The 11,514-nt window shown below is 44.4% G+C and overlaps 1 long non-coding RNA gene across 1 annotated transcript; it reads right to left on the reverse strand.

The window, feature by feature from the left end:
• Nucleotides 1–313: 313 nt before the first annotated feature.
• Nucleotides 314–9,035, reverse strand: LOC110126573 (uncharacterized). Its single transcript, XR_002310479.2, has 2 exons — nt 8,788–9,035; nt 314–1,049 (listed from the first exon to the last, which is right to left on the reverse strand). It is a non-coding gene; the product is annotated as an uncharacterized lncRNA (long non-coding RNA).
• Nucleotides 9,036–11,514: the final 2,479 nt, after the last annotated feature.

The following is an 11,514-nucleotide window of genomic DNA, read 5'->3' on the forward strand; positions in this document are numbered from 1 at the left end:
TTCATCAGGGTTGATCACAGGATATTGAGCATAGTTCCCTGTGGAGTAGGACTTTGTTGTTTATCCATCCTGTATATACTAGTTTGCATCTGCTAACCCGGAACTCTCAATCCATCCCCCTCTGCACCACACTGGCAACCATCAGTCTGTTCTCTATGTCTGTGAGTTTCTGTTTCTTAGGTAAGTTCATTTGTATGTCACATTTTAGATTCCACATATAAGTGATATCCTATGGTATTTTTCTATTTCCTCTCCTTTTGCTTCTGCAACAAAGGTATGCATACGATTCTCAAGACAGAAACATGCACGCATCTTAAGATCTAATTTTATTACATTATCATATTCCCAACAAGGAAAAAAAAAGTGTAGGTAAAGCTGCTTATTTTCTTATATACATCTGTCAGCCCTAATCAGACAAACCCCACTTAGGTGATAGAAAACTATTCAGGGATTGTCATCCTTCTTGTGAACCTGAAGAATATTTAACTTGTTGATTAAGCACTTAACATTACAAATGAATGCAAAACTGTCTGTCAGTTCTGGTGTGATTATTTTGGAAATGGTGTAAGTGTTTAGGTTGCTGTGACAATGAATGACCTTTGGGATAATTAAGGCTGCCATGTTGCATCAGCTTTTCTGTGGAGTTACCATGCGCGTTCCAAGGAGAAGAAAAGAATGATGCATATTCTCGCTCATCATAAAGTCACTGATTTGTGTTTTAAGCAACCGCTGCCTAGATGAGATGACAAAGAACTTGAGGCTGTAGCTGCCCCAGTGAAGGGAGTTGAGGAAGGGTAAAAAAAAATTGTGTCATTGGGGAAAGCTGCCAACTATGATGTTGTCTCCGTGGCACCAGCCAAACAGTCTGAAACCTGAACAGCCACATAGATGCGGGGGGACACACAGAGATGGAACAGCTGGGAATTGACCGAAGTTTCCACTTTGTAGCCAAGTCTTGGCGTCATGGAGATTAAGACTCGACTGATCTCACTGGAAAATTGTCCAGACTTTTGCTGTGCTCTTTTTTCATAGATACTCGTTTTGCATTCCTAGGGAAAAAAACAATACACACCTGCTTAATAATTTCAAACACAATAGAATGCGTTTGTTATAAACTAGTTAAAAAAAATCGTTTCTCCTCTCTTCATTTTTGCTAGGATTTCAGAGATTTCATTTGTCAGAAAAAAAGGGCGTGGCATTTTCTAATAATAAAGACAAATTAACAAGAAAGACTGTCAGAGAGAGAACAAGTTTTATTCTCTGGTTAAATTATTTTTAATTTATGTAAAGTACAAAACAGTAAAATATGCCCTTTGTGGCTTACAGTCTTGTGGGCTTTGACAACTGAATATTTCTAAGAATTGTATATCCATGAGTATAATTAATTGTATAGGAAGAGTTCCAGCACCCCAAATCCCCTTTGGAGTCAGCCCTCCCTTCCCTCTATCCCCTGTCCTGCCAACACTGATCTGTCCCTTGCCTTTGATAGTTTTGCCTTTTCTGGAATGTTATATAAGTGGAATCAGACAGCATATAGCCTTTTTGTTTATTATTAATTTATTAACTTAAAAAATATTTATTTATTTGGCTTTGCTGGATGTTAGTTACAGCATGTAGGATTTTTAGTTATGACATTCAAGTTCTTTAGCTGTGATATGTGGGATCTAGTTTCCCAGCCCCAGATCAAACCTGGGCCCCCTGCATTGAGAGAGCAGTGTGTTAGCCACTGGACCACCAGGGAAGTCCCTATTCACGTTTGCTGAAGTTTTGAGGCTGGGTGAATCTTGGAAGACAAGGTTGAGGAAGTGGGGACGTGACCAGCCTCATCTTCAGAATTATCTTCATCTGTGCAAAGAATGTATCTTCAAGGCAATGAGAAGCCACTGCAAGGGTTTGGGCACCTGACTTAGCCTCTACACACACAGGGTTCAAAGGAAGAACTGTGGGCGTGGCCTTTGGCTGTCTGTTACCAGCGCTGGGATCTGACCCAGGGCTGGGTAATTAACATGCATAATTAGCTCCTGTTTAGTTTTGAGGGCAGTTGCGGTGCAGGCAGCATCAGGCTCGTGGAGAAAAGCACAAATTAACTCTGCCATTGTGCTCTGGAGCGGCCACCCTTATTATGCTTTATCAACACAGCAGCTGGATTAGCCCTGCATTCAGTTTGCTTTGCCTCATTACAATAATTGCCTGGTGAACAATGGCATGAGTCAGCGTGATCCTTCTTATAGGGGGACAGGGTTTGTTTGTGCAAGTGAACCTGCAGGCAGGAGGGACAGCTGGCTGGGCTAATATTTTGGGTCTTGAGGTTGATATTAAGATTTTTTTTTTTAAAGAAACCATTTGAATTCAGGATTGAATCTGGGGACGTGACTTTATATCAGAACTATACTCAGCCATCCAGTCATGCGATACACACACCGGTTGAATTCCTGCTGGAAATAACATGGTCAGTTACATGGTGCCTAGGGTCAGGGGGTTAGGTTTCACCTCTTCTGTGCATTAAAGCCGTGTGCTAGATGGCTTTAATCCCTCTGCTCTATAGTCCTGAGTGTTTACCTTTATTTATTTAAGAATTATTTTATTAAGGTATAATTTACAATGTTAATTTCAAGTGTAGAGCAAAGTGATTCGGTTATACATACATATATCAATATATGCTTCCCTGGTGGCTCAGGTGGTAAAGAATCCGCCTGTAATGCGGGAGACCTGGTTTCGATCCCTGGGTTGGGAAGATCCTCTGGAGGAGGGCATGGCAACCCACTCTGGCGTTCTTGCCTCGAGAATCCCCACGGACAAAGGAGCGGGCTATGGTCCATGGGGTCCCAAAGAGACACAACTGAGCGACTAAGCACACAGACATAAATATATATTAATGTGTTCTTTTTTACATTCTCTTCTATTATAGGTTATTATAAGATATTTTGAGTAGAGTTCCCTGTGATATACAGTAGGTTCTTGTTTATTTTACATACAGTAGTGTGTATGTATTAATCCTGAACCACTAATTTATCTTGCTTCTTCCCCCTCCCCCATATCCCCTTTGGTAACTTAAGTTTTCTATGTCAGTGAATCTATTTCTGTTTTGTAAACAAGTTCATTTGTGACACTAAGTTTTGAAAACCAAGTTAGATCTGCTCTACATCAGGCACTGTGCTGGGTATATCCACATACTTGTCTATGATTAACCCCGTTTTTCAGATGAAGAAATCTGTATCCCAAGAATTCCTTTCCAGCTTCTCTGCCCTCTAGGTTTCCCTAGTGTCTGCAGGCTCTGGATGGTTTGTTCTTGTGGGAGCTTTGACGGACACCCTGCAGGATGGTCACCATGGTGACCAGCTTCCACTCAGAGGTGACGATGCCATCACAGGAGTCACACACTATGTTTTTTCAAAATTCATCCTCGCAGGAAACCTCCTGAGAACTTCACAACCACCCTGTGAAGTAGACTGAGGGCAGGGAAGCCCCTTGAACTCCTGGGATCCTCTGTAGAATGGCTGCCCCCACAGCCTGTCTGTGGGCTCCTCCAGCTGTGGTTGGCAAGGAGGCTTAGGAAACACTGCTGAGCCCTACACCATCCCAACGAACTCGGGGTGGCCCCAACTCAGATTCTCTCACGGGGACCTTGATCCTCAGAGCAGTGAGCCAGCCCCTGCCTGCGCCACTGCTGGGCCCTGCGCCACTGCTGGGTGGGGGCTGTGCTGTGGCCCCTGCAGTGTCTGAAGCCCCCTTTAGTCTCTTTGCAAGTGGTTATTTCATGAAGACTGTGTGTGCGTGCGTGTGCACGCGTGTACATGCTCACATATGCAAATTGTGAATGAAGGATGATAGAAGAAAGTGGGAAAGACAGTCCAGTCTGTTCCTTGGAAAGTTTGTTGGGAAACAAAACCATCTCAGATGACATGGTGACACCCATCCTTAAGATGGACACATCCCCAGGGCCAGATCCTGGTAGGAGAGGTGGGACTAGCCTGGCCGGGGACGAGAAGCTCAGGCTCCGGGGTCAGCAAATTGTGGCCTCATTTTCTACCTTGCACTTACCCTCTGTGGGACCCTGAGCAAGTTTCTGAGAGCTTCAGCTTTCCCTGTAAAATGGAACACGGTATGAATACCTTTGTAGGGTTAGTGTGATAAATAAAATCACACCCCTAAAGCAAATTATCATTTGACTCCAAAATCCATGCTCTTAGGCACTAGACACATACGTACTATTTTGTGTATGTGTATTATGTAGATAACTCTGTGTGCATGTGGGTTTTCATGACAGTGAGCTTAGCTGAGGAAGAAATCCACTGAAGTTTTTTCAATCCTGAGGGTCCTAGGATAAACCCAGGAGGCTGCGTGTGGATGTGTAAGGCCTATAAAGAACTGCTAATAAGTATTTTGGGTACAAGACGGCATCTTGGCTTCTCCCATGACTCCACCTACTAGTGCTGAGAGAGGGGTGGTCTGTTGGAGCTTTGTGATTAAGTGGTTTCTACCCAACCTCGGGCAGCAAGCGGTGAGCATGTAGTGATCTGGATGGAGTATAAAAGCCTGATTGTGGAGGGATTATGTGCCCTGGTTCCAGCCAGCTATTATCTAGTGGTTTTATTTATGGTTAGTCAAGTGAGAATGACAACACAGAGAGCCACCCTGGATGTGATTTTTTGTGGGCAGTGTGGTGTGTCGGACACTGCGTGGGCTCCTCCACTCCGCGGCTACACCGCAGTAAAACAGCATGGCAACAAACAACACACAACGTCCACCTCTCCTGTAAACCACGCCCTCCACACCTGCCAATGAAATCCCTAAACTGTGGGTTTTCAATATTTGTTTATAAGACACCTGCCAGGTGTGCTTTTAAAAAAGAATATTAAAAAAATGATCCATTATGTGTTTATGGTAGAAAATTGGGAAAATAAGAATAGGAAATAAAGTAATAGTCACCTGCAGGCCCCTCTCCCTCCTGCAAGGTAACCACAGCTAATGTTTTGGTGTGTGTCACTTCACGATCTTTTAAATATATGTACACATGTATACAACACAGGTAGAGCTGTGTGTGTATGTTTATTTATAGGAGTGAGATTGCTCCACACACAGTTTATAAGCTGAATTCTTCACATACTGTCTCATGACCGTCTCCCAAGTTAGGAAACCTTTGAGGCTCCATGTCTCTTTATAAGGGGCGCTCCCTACAACATTAGGGATCATGTCCCTGCAGAGCGTGGTTCAAAGAGGCCTGGCCCCGGCATCTACCTTTTGGGTGGAGTGTGAATTCAGGGAGCTTTCTGTGGGCTATGGGAGTGCCATGCCGCCTATGCTAGAAATCAACTTCTGCAGACATCAAGTGAGAACCAGGATTCTGGTGGCTGCTTCTTAAAAGTGGACTGGAATAGTGATTGCAGCCCAACACCTCAGCCTGCAGGCACCAGGGGCCGCCTCTACACATATGCAACCCAAATAAGGCATCTAGCCCTGAGCAGAGGTTGGGCCACAGAGCCTGCGAGGCTGGGAAATGCCTCCTTGTCACTTCTTTGGCAAGGAACCCGGTCTTCTTACCTCTGACCTACCACAAACCCACAGCTCATTCCCTCTGCGGGAAACCACCTCCAGCCTGTGGAGCTCAGCTTACCAGCAAGCTCTGTGTTCCTTTGTTCTTTTTTTAATTTTAATTGAAGTATAGTTGATTTACAATATTATGTTAGTTTCCGATGTACAGCATAGTATCTTTGCAGATTATACTCTATTATGGATTATTGCAAGATAATAATGAGTTTCTCTGTGTTATAAATATATCCCTGAACCTGATTTATTTAATTCACAGCAGTTCATGCCTTTTAATCCCCTATCCCACTTTGTCCCTCCTCCTTTCCCTCTCCGCATGGGTAGCCACAAGTTTGTTTTCTAGATCTGTCACATTGTTTCTGTTTAGCATATATATTCATCTGTATTATTTTTAGATTCCATATATAGTGATATCATAGAGTATTTGTCTTCCTCTGTCTGACTTATTTCACTAAGCATGATATGCTTTAGATCCATCTCGTTGCTGTAAATGGCAGAATTTTATTCTTTTCATGACTAATAGTCCATTGTATGTATATATCACATCTTCTTTATCCATTCTTCTGTTAATGGACATTTAAGTTGCTTCCATGTCTTGACTGTTGCAAGCAGTGCTGCTGTGAACACTAAATTGCATGTATCTTTATGAATTAGAGTTTTTGTCTTTTCCAGATATATGTCCAGGAGTGGGATTGCCAGATCACATGGTAACTCTGTTTTTAGTTTTTTAAGGAACCTTCATACTGTCCTCCATGGTGACTATACCAATTTACATTCTTACCAGTAGTATAGGAAGGTTCCCATTTCTCCACATCCTTGCTAACACTTGTCATCTGCATGCAGAGTTTTTGACGTGAATTCCTCAGCTCTCGAGAGCCTTTGTGTTGTGTCAGACCAGTGAGTCTTGGTGCCTTGATTCTGACACGAGCTAATCCTTGAGGTTCAGGAGAAAAGGGTTTGGATGTCATTTCAAAGTGAAATGAATGGAATTAACCGTAACTATGAACCAGCTAAAATTAAAGATATCAAAAGTTGTCCCCAACAGGTAGACAGGTAGGGGTGGGCTAGTTCTGAGATGTGGGGTGTTTCCATGATTTCTGGCAGAGGTTCTTCTAGTTTCCTGGGGGCCGGGCGGGGCACTGCCTCTCAACCGGAAGCTCAGCCCTGCAGAGGGTGATTGTGTTCCTGGGGCCACCTCACTCTTGGTGACAAGTGATGCTATGCAGAGCCCACTGAGGCCTAAGGAGGAAAGAATACATTGAGGGGACTTCCCTGATGGTCCAGTGGTTAAGACCCCGCCTTCCCGTGCAGGGGGTGTGGGTTCGATCGCTGGTCGGGGAGCTAAGATCCCACATGCCTGTCGGCCAAAAAATCAAAATGTAAAACAGAAGCAGTATTTAGCAAGTTAGAGAAAGACTTTAAAAATGGTCCACATCAAAGAAGTCTTAAAGAAGGAGAGTGGTGCTGGTAGACCCCCAGTGGCCTTGCGGCCATGGATTGTGCCCACTGCCTGCCTCTCTTGCCGCCCAAAGGCCCATTTCATTCTCTGCACAGGAGCATCTCTGTAGCTTCTTCCAGCATGGCCCTAAGGGCTGAAGTGTGTGTCCAGCTGGCCTGGTTCGGGTCCCGTGTCCCTGGTGCATGGGCATGGGTACCATGACTGCAACCCCTCTACAGCCTTGCAGTTGGAATGCAAGGGAGGGTCATCTAAAGATGATGACCCTTCCTCGGAAGTGGGCAAATAAAAAAGGAGAGAGACTCAAGCCCTCCCATGCAGTTTTATTTTTCAGCTCTGAAACAAAAGCTATCCGCACACCGGTCTCTCCTGGGCCCCCTTCATCCTCTGACCACCTCTGCTCACTTGCTCTTGCCTACACCGGTCCCCAGGCCCAAAGCCTCCTGCCCTCCCTGTCTACCCAGATCCTGCCCGGTCGGTGTCTGAGGGCTCATCTCATCAGGCAGCTCTCCCCCGGCTCCTCCAGCCTCTGCCCGAGTCTCTGCCCCCACACCACCTTGCGTTCTGCTCCCTCTGGTGTTCCTCTGGAGCCCGTCTTCTCTCCATGGCCCTTCCAGGGAGAGTGGACCCTGTTCTAGCTCTGCCTCTTCATTTCCACCGACAGCCTTAACCCATCTCACTCTGGGCACTCTCTCTCTCCTGGCATCTGCCCGCCCCAGTGGCCACCTCTTAGTGTTTATCTCACTTCACCTTTCTGAAGTTCAAGTTTTCAACGAAAAGTTGACCCCCATTTCTGCCTTAAAACTCTCTCTTCTTTGGGTCCTTAAGACACCAGGCTCTCCTGTTTCTCTCTACTTTAGATATTCCTAACTTAGTCTTTTTAATTTTTTAAAAATTTTATTGGAGTGTAGTTGATTTACATAAGTTAGTTTCTGCTGTATAGCAATATGATTCATTTATACACACACACACATATTTGCTCTTTTTAAGAGTCTTTTCTCATACAAGTTATCCCAGAATATTTAGTAGAGTTCCCTGTACTATACAGTAGGTCCTTCTTGGTTACCTGTCTTATATTTAGTAGTGAGTATATAGTCATCCTAAGCTCCTCATTTAGCCCTCTCCACCAGAATGTTCCCCCTTTGGTATCTGTTAAGTTTGTGTTTGATATCTTTTAAGTCTGTTTCTGCTTTGTAAATTAGTTCATTTATATTATTAAAAAAAAATCTAGATGCCATTTATGAGTGTTATCATATGACTCAGTCTTCTTTAAAAAAAACAAAAACCCAAACACTCTTTGTCTTCTATGACAGCTTTCCTGCTGTCTGTCTCTCACGTCATTGTTCACCATTTTCATGATTTGACAAACCGGTTACATGCCCTTGACCCCAACACTTACACCTCACCTGCCTCCTCTGAGCTTCAGACATATGCATCCTGCTATCCATTTGATGGCTCTGCTTGTGTGTCTCATGACAGGGTAGTGTAATAAGATCGAGCTGCTAAAGGTAACCAACTGATTCACATGCTAATCTCAGAATTAACATGTCCCCAATTGAGCAAATTTCCCTCAGGGATTTGGCTTTTTTCCAGGCTTCCCTGTCTGAGGGATGGTGTTTCCATGTCCGCAGGCGCTCGTGCCAAACCTGGGCTTGTCACCACCCTCTCCATGCTCCCCAGGTCCATCCCCACATCCCAACTCTGCCCTGTATCATCTCTCTCCCTCTGTGGCCACCGTCACTTCTCATTCATCACCACCATCCTCTTGCTAAGCTTTAACTCACCTGCTTCCTTCTGAGTCTTCCTCCCACCCAGCAGCCAGGGTCATCCCTCTGCTCCAGGACTTTGACAGGGGAGTTACTGCTCTCAGCTTAAAATCCCCAAATCCAAACCCAGTCCTGTTCAGACCTGATGAGACACCAGCCTTCTCTTCCAGCTTGGTTTCCACACCGGATCCTGCCCACGCTCCCAGTCTCCCTGCCAGTCTCCTCAGCCTCCGAGCTCCTTTGGGCCTAGCCCCTCCCACGGCTCCTCCTGTGTCTCCTCAGTCTGGAACTTTCTTTCCTTGCCCTCCGCCTGCCCCTCCGCCTGCCTCTGTCGGGTCACCGTTTAGGTCACTGCTAAGACAGGCCATCCCTTTCCCCAAGCTAAACTGAGACCATGTATGATCTCTGTCGCAGTATTTCTCCTTTCCTGCACAACACTTATGACTGCTTTTATTCTGTTTTTGTATTATTAGTTTATTATGTATTACTTGTGTGTCCCACTAAATGGTCCACTTCATGAAGGTAGGGAACCAGTCTTGTTCATCACCATTTGCCCAGGAACACGGTGTCTGCACCACAAAAATTATTGAATGAAAGAACAAATAAATAAATACAGCTAGATTTTAACATCCTCCAGGGGCAGAGTGGGGGATATTCTTTTCACCCTCAGCCAAAAATTTAATAAATACTTACTGACCTCAATACTATATTATGGGAAAAAAAGAACAGTAACAACAACAAGGAAAAGAATGACAGCATTAGAAGTCAATGTGATTGAAGGAAAGTCATGGGCTGTAATATAATTAGCCTTAGCAAGTGAGGGACAGGATTATAGCCACAGGATCCCTGAGTTTGTGAAATAGTGATGTGCTTAATAATGTAAGTTTGTTTTGCTTGGAAATAGCAGATGAATTGGATGCACATCTGGATATTTGGCATTGTGCAGCCAAAAACATCTGGATGATTGGCTGAACGCTTCAACTTAACTAATGTGTTTCGGAGCTGTGTAAACAGTCAGAGAATGATTCTGAAATTATGTTTTTTGGGAGGCGGCCACGTGAATAAGTGGAGGAGGAGAGTTCTCGTTCCAGAAAGACGATGGACTCAGAGACTTGAAATCCCTCCTATCCCAAACACACAGCGAACTCAGGATGCATGTGACCCTTGGAAGCTGCACAGCCAAGGCCATGAGTCTTTGAAACGAGGAGGAGACTGAAACTCAGAGCCCATGAACTGACCTGGGAGTCTGTTTTTGCTCCCAGTAAACCTGGGGGCTTGGGCTTGAAACCCACTTGAGGACAGGAGACAAGGTCTTGGAATCCTGAGAAGTCTTAAGTCAGGACATCTGAGGAGCTGAACTCTCAGTGGAAAGGGGGATTAGAGGAAATCTGGCTCTTGGCACAAGGAGGAGACGAGGAAGCTGCCTTAGCTCTAGTGGAAGGAAACAGTCTCCCTAGAGAAAAATGAAGCCCTGGGCTTGCCCTTGGGCTTTGGGTCCAAAACATGTCTTTACTCCACTCAGAAAGCATGCAAATATCTCTGCAAGGCTCAGGAAAACTCCAAGCAGAGAAATAAACATAACAATCTGTCCCAGAGTGAACACCCCTGGAATGTCTGCCCTCCTGAATCACCCAGCAGTGATTCTCCAACAACACTGGCCTCACTGTGCCTTCTCAGTAAATGAGCCTCATTAAAGATGAGCTCATGAGTTTAAAAAATTAGGAAACATACAATGAAATAATTTGCTGTGAGCAAGAGTCAGCAGACACAACAAACAGCAAGATTCCAGTCCCATGAACTTGAGCTAATAAAGACACAATCAGAGAGAGGGGGGAAAGTATGCTAAAAATGCTTAAAAACATAATAGAAGGAATCAAGTCCTGGAGGGAAGATCAAGACACTGTAAATAAAGAAGAAAAGTTTGCGAAATAATGAATAGGCCTTCCAGAAATGTGAAATATATTAATTTTTTTAAGAGAAAAATTTATTTGGCTGCATCTGGTCTTAGTTATGTGGGATCTTCAGTCTCCATTGCAGCATGCAGACTTTTAGTTGTGGCATGTGAGATCTAGTTCCCTGACCAGGGATCCAACCCCAGTCCCCTGCATTGGAAGCATGGAGTCTTAGCCACTGGACCACCAGGCAAGTCCCTGACATATACTTATTGAATGAAAATCTCAGTGGATGGATTAGATACTGCATTAGCTCACTGGAGGAGAGAATTGTTGAACAAAAGAAACAACATGGAGCGATAAAATGGAAAACATGAAAGGGAATTTAAATAATGAAAACGTCCAATACAAAGCTAATAAAAGTTCCAGGAGGAGATAAGAGAGAAAGAATTAGAGGAAATATTTGAGGAGAAAATAGATGATAATTCTGAACTGATTAAAGCTGTGAACCCTCCATGGAAGAATTCCAGGAAACCCCAAGCTAGCTAACCCCACACCTAGTTACTTCCTTGTATGAACATTAAATACTAAATAAAGGGAGAAAAACTGCAAAAGAAAGAGAGATAAGAGATCACATACAAAGTAACAGTGGTTAGAATGACGGCAGATCTTTCAATACCAACAACAGAGATCAGACGGGAATAGAACGGTATCTTCTTAGAGTTATGATCAGGAGTGGGAAAGGGACTTCCCTGGTGGTCCAGGGTTAAGACTCCGTGCCCTCAGTGCAGGGGGCCTGAGTTCAATCAAGGAACTAGATCTCATGTGCTGCAACTAAAAGTTTGCATGTCAC

Source organism: Odocoileus virginianus, chromosome 9, assembly GCF_023699985.2.
Source record: "Odocoileus virginianus isolate 20LAN1187 ecotype Illinois chromosome 9, Ovbor_1.2, whole genome shotgun sequence".
Lineage (NCBI taxonomy): Eukaryota > Metazoa > Chordata > Mammalia > Artiodactyla > Cervidae > Odocoileus > Odocoileus virginianus.